Here is a 6,220-nt window from a genome sequence, read left to right as displayed (position 1 = left end):
TTTATCATTGATTGTGAATTGATGCACTGTTGCACTTTTTTCGAAATCATTTTAATTAGTTTTTCTCTGAAGTCTGGTGCATTTATGGTTCATATCATACTATAAAAACGTTTCCTATAAAGTCAAACTAAGCCCAGTACATTGTTAGAATCTGATGCATTTGTTTAATTTGGATTAGACAAACGTTCAGATCTTCAAAAACGTGCAGTGCCCATTTCTTAGCCCCTGGTTGCTTGCACTATGGGACTAAAATGTAATGTAATAATAATACCACTGTTTGCTACTAAAGGTATTTACATTAGTTTAGCATGGCTTAAAATTACCATTGTGTAGTTATATTGTTATTTGAGTTATATAACCAATTAATCATATAATCAATTATTTATATATATGTTACTCTTCAACCTTCCTTTAGTTTAAAACTGATCTCATAGAAAATGAGTAACAATAGAAAAACCTCTCCTCTGTCTCCTCTGCCAGGCATTTGTTAGTAAAGAAGTAAAATGAAGACTCATTTTCACACCACTGTCAAGTAACATGTTTCAAACACAAGGTGTCACTATTTCATTTGATTGGTGGTTAACATTATGGGGTAATAATAGTTTATCTTGTTACAAAGTAATTAACACTTTAAAAATGCTGGAGAATGCCACAGCAGTAATGATAACACATATAATGACTGTGTGGAAATAAGGTCAACGCACTGACGACAACAGGAGAAGGCAGCAAGTAGCTGGTATAGCAGCCAAATAAATAAGGCACATGGTGCCACTCTTTATGGGAACAGTGGGATAGTAGAAGTTCCATACACTCAGATCTATTAGGTATCTATGGGTTAATATGTCAGCTTCTTCAAAAAGGTTACACAGTGTGGTCACAGGACCGTAGGTTAATGTTCTATGTAATCTGGAATGTTTTTGTTCTCATATAATTATTTTTTTCCTAAATTAATTATGTGTTTGAGATTAAGATTTATAGTCACTATTTCTTTATTTTAAGTGCTCATTGATGCACTAAATGTCTAGGAAACTTTTCACTGAATAAGCAATAAGTTAGTCACACTGATCAATTGAGCAACAATGAATGTGAGTTAAGTCAGCTTCCAGATTTGTGGCCATGATATGTAATGAGCACAAATTCAGACAAATCAGAGCAGCTCTTCAGAGCAGTTAGATCAAGGCAGAACAACTCACTCTACCTCATGAGTGTTGGTGTTACAGGTTTGAATCAGATACTTTATGAAAAGATGGACAACATGACTGCTTCCCAAAAGTGAAGCCAAAGCCTCCTCCATGTTATTGGAGGTATGTTCAACTGTTCATTTCTTTCATAAAAACAGGGGAAAACATAATTTTTGACAGCTGGGACTGACTTGTGATTGGTTGTTTGTGTGTATCAGTAGGGCCTTGTTACCCCGGCTCCATCTTTTAACCTCTACATCACAGAACCTGACTCCAAAGGCACAAGATGGCGGCAAATCTGGGATATTTTAGCTTCATTTCTGGACAGGAATCTCTGACGGTCTGTGATCTGAACACGTTGAGGCAGATGACACCTGCATTTAACATTTTATTTTTATATTTGGCTTAAATGCAATGTTGTTGTGTAAATTTAAAACAGCGAGTAAAATCTTATCAGGTTAATACTGTGCATGAATATAGTGTGACTCACTCTGCATCACACTCAGGTAAAAAAGCTCTGCACTTTTATCAGGCAATCACATTCCGTTATGGAGGGAGGCGTCCTTCTTAATTACTCCCTGAACAGCACACCACTCGTGGACCTTGCAACACAGCCAGGATGACTAACTCTTGAGTGTGGCCAAGGGTCCATACTCCCAGATGGATCACATTGTGTGGATGGTGGGACTAACACAGTCATATGAATGCTGTGGCAAGAAGGGTGTGTAAAGAAAACTGAAGTCATGATGAAATGATTAATACACGGTGCCAGGATGGGATTATACAGCAGTGGTTTGAAGGGACACTCCTTTGGCCAATGCTTCAGTTTCCATTTGATGCAATCACCTCAGCAATTTACAAGTTTAACCTCTGGCAATACATTTTCTCTTCTTCCACTAAAAAACTACATTTAGGGATTTTCTCAACCTGTCTTTATGAGCATGTTTGCTCTCTGTCTCTTTCACACACACACACACACATACGCACACTAACACAAGCTGCCAGATAGACTGGCAACGTGCTCCAGGACGAGTTTACAGACTGAGTCAGCAGCTGTATTTTTCAATGACTCAACCGGTCCGCCACAGAGCCCTTTCGCTTCTCTGAGCCCTGCCCTCCACCCTCTCTCGCTGCCTCCATTTGCTCGAGTGCTTACCTCAACTCAGCATCACTTCCTCCCTACTTACCAGGAAACGCCTGAACTCCCAGTAGCTATATGAAGAAACAGTATTCCCAGGAATTCAACTCTGTTGTCAGTATTGATGGAAAGGCTATGTAAAGACTTCATCTTTTATTTTCATCTGTTTACTTTTTTACGCTCATTTTGCTTGAAGCTCCACTTTTTCCAATACTGACATAGACTGGTTAGATATGGGTTTGCTGTGGCGAGTGATGTGGTGATCGTTTCGCAGAGCTAATAATCCTGATGATTCTGTGAGTCATCCCCCTGTATGAATCAGTCATGTTGCAAGGAAGAGACTCCTACGGCTGCCTTGACTTTTGTCTTCATGCAATAATATCTGTCTGGAGGGCTGTGATAAAGTCACACTGCTATTTTCCAACTAACAGGACTGGCATCCTTGAACGAGGAAGTGGAGGAGGAAAGCGGCGAGGGGAGCAGTAAACTGTAAAACATTGGTGCAGTCTGGCTCTATCGGTGACTCAACAGGAAATGATGGAGAGCTGGAGTACGTAAGGTGAGAGAAGGGTGGGAGTGAGAGATAGGGTGAGCAAGAAGGTTGACTTTGTCATGCCTCAGGACTCTGAGCTATGTTGTGCAGAGAGACAAAGAGAGCGCACACCATGGTTTTTCCTAAGGAAATACTGTATGTGGGCCATGAAGACACAGCTGGCCTCACACCGCCACCCTCCCACCCTGCTGCCATTCGGTGTAATAGAGACATGACCCCACAATCACACACAAGGTAAACAATCAGTTTGCAAAAGTGTCTTTCTGTTGCCCTCCCTAGCAATCAATCTAGAAATCGACTTTAACCCCAGAACATGGTGCAAACACTGTGAAGAAATAAGCAAATATTGACTGTGTCTTCCCGTCACCATCATTTACACAAAAAACACCCCATGTCCAGCAAACTTGTGTCAACAAATACTTTTTACTCTGATACCAGGCGTAGAGAACCGAACTACTAACTCCACAAATGTCTGTCGGTGTGTATGTGGCGCGTAAGTGTATTGTAAATGGCCCCAGAAAGTTGCAGGGTCGAATTTGGTGTAATTTGGACAAGTGTACATTCAATATTAATAAAGTTCTAATAAACAGGCCATTGGGGGCGGAGCAGTGTGCCTTCAGCCTGTGGACCCATTTGAATGTTTTCTTTTACGTAATCGGTCAAACTACAGCAGTGGTCCGCAACTGGGTCAAATCCCGGGTCCAAATTGCAGCCAGATAATTTACAGGTTCTGGTCTCCATGGCAGAAACATTCATTGAATCACAAGTTGTCTTCAAAGTCAAATAGCAGTGTTTATTTCGTTGCTGTAATGCTTTATATCAAGCTGAATTAACATATCACCATTTAAGTAAATTCTTCAAACATATTCAGTGTTATTTTAAAATCTTCATTGTAGATAAACCAGGTAGGATGATCACAAAGTTTTCCAACTTCCCTCTGCACCACAGAGTGTTTATAAAAAGCTCTGCACACACACACAATAACCAAGTATAATATTATTAAATATATGGTAGAAGTGTTTGAGGAGGACTCACTAACTACAAGGAATAATTCTGAAATAGCTCCAGAGCATTAAGACAAACCAAGAGAACAGAGCAAAACAAACAGACGGGTTTGAGATCACAAAAATTCTAATTATTGTGATTAGAATTTTTTCATCCTCCTCTCATTTCAACTGAAACTCTCGAGGTGGAGATCAGATTCCCACAGAGCGGAAGGCTCCCTGCTGGGCCTGCAGGCCCTCTGCACACACTGCCCTGAAAGAATGGGCGGCGAAGTTGCCCCGGCCTCCTGCGTTGCATCCTGGATAAAGAATTCCTCTTTTCATGCTTGGTTCTCTGGCATTCATTGAAGCTGTCCCCATGAAATCAGATGTCACAGAGTTTAAATCACTGTAATCCTGGTTACTTCCTCAGTCACTTCCTCTCCCCATGGCCCTCTTTTGTCTTTCTACCCAGGGCATTTTCTTTCTTGTCTTTTTCAGGGATAGCACGTCCCCACATAAAGTATATATTGTATATTGAGCTGATAACACACCAGGCCCACAACTTCTTCTCTGATTTGAAGTGATCGAAGGTTCAGATCTTTTAAATCCATTACTACTAAAAAAAAAAATATTATCACGAATTGAATTATTACAAATAAAAGTACTTATTATGCTGAATAACCCCATTCGGAGTGTAATAGTGTGTTTTCCACCTCTTATCCAGTCATTTGCTTGTAATTACGTTTTATTCGCAGGACATTGTACCAGTAATGCAATTGGCTCCATTACAAAATCAGTTTTGCATTAGAATAGATTTCACATTTTCTTTGGCAGTTGCTGAGCTGTGCAACAGTTAAAGCAGCAGCAGCACTAGCACCATTCTTCAGCTCATCCTCCTCTTCCTCCCAGTGGCTGTGGCTTCTGTGATAACTGAGCTGTCTCCTCACAGGATGAGGTCAAAGGCTGCGGTGCGACGCCCACTCAGACATTTGAGGAGCACGATTCCTTCCTGACGCCTCCAACTTGTCAGACCCGACCGCATATCCATTAAATTAAAAACGATTAAATGAAGGGGTTGTTTTTCACAGCGCACACAACTCAGTAGGCAGCAGCGACACATTTATGAATGGTACTGATCCAGAACTAGACAGGTCAGAACTTGTGGAAGCCTCTTTGCCCCTTATTTAAAACACATCCTCTGTTTGGCAGTGCACTTTGAAATGAAAACGTCAAACATGACTGCTCCACGTCAGGCTGGAGGAAGTGGTGGGTGGTAACAGAGAAGCAAACATAAAGAACAAAAACGTGACGGCATAGAATCGGAGAGTTTCCTGATCATTTCTCTGGATGACAATGCCCCAGTGCCCCACCACGAGGGTTACTCATCCATTGACAAACTTCTGATTTAACAGATAGGAATTTCACTCCTTATACATGTAGCAGCTGTAACTGAGGCACTTTACCATGTGATTATTTGTTAAATGAATACATCTAACAGTATTTCAGCCTCACAGGGACAACGGCAACGCAATTAAAGAAGAAACGTGAAACTCAAACATAAGCCTGGTCGACCGTGACTTTGAAAACAGCCCCAGGCCTTGTCTGTCAAGTCTGTAACGGCGCTCTAATTGCTATTACATGTTTGTACACAGCTGGTTCCTCTATAAGAGAATTCCCTGTGTCACCATGTCAGCACACCAACCTACACAAATGCACTTACCATAGAACACATATGTTAACACCTACTTACTTCATTTCATATTCCAGCTTGAGAGGTTGTTAGATAGGTGGTGGGCAGAGATCAATCTTCAAAAATGTTTCTCATCGCAGGGATTATCTGCTGGTCACAGCGTTTTCATGGAGGGGCCGTGGAAACTGATCTGCTCCCTCTATCCAGCTTGATATTTCCTGAACTGTCACTGGTGCGTATTTCCTGCTTTGACCTTGAGGTTTCGCGTCTTTAATCAGGCTGAGCTCGTGAAAAAAAAAGAGAGCGATGATGAAAAGAGCCCCTTGATGTGAGGGACTTCCTTCAGAGCCATCCATCACATCTTTGTAAAAAGGAAAAGCACAAGGGAGGGGATGGGAGGGTGGGTGGGTGGTGGTGTTTGGGGGGGGGGGGGGGGGTACAGATGTGGGAGGTGGGCTTCTGACTGCACTGACATCTGTGAGGGACGGAGGTCTCTCAGAGCAGGAAATGACTTGACCTTCCCTGTGGGAGACTGGCCCGGCCCGACAACAACCCCCACAGCTCTGTGCATCCTGGGTCACTGCGGGCGCCCACCGAGGGCCGTGGATCACCAGCAGAGAGGCAGGGCCGAGACTCTCTGCTGGTCCAGGTGGCAACACATCAGGGTTTTTG

The sequence above is a fragment of the Platichthys flesus genome, chromosome 7, assembly GCF_949316205.1.
Source record: "Platichthys flesus chromosome 7, fPlaFle2.1, whole genome shotgun sequence".
Classification (NCBI taxonomy): Eukaryota; Metazoa; Chordata; class Actinopteri; order Pleuronectiformes; family Pleuronectidae; genus Platichthys; species Platichthys flesus.
This window is presented reverse-complemented; position numbering follows the sequence as displayed.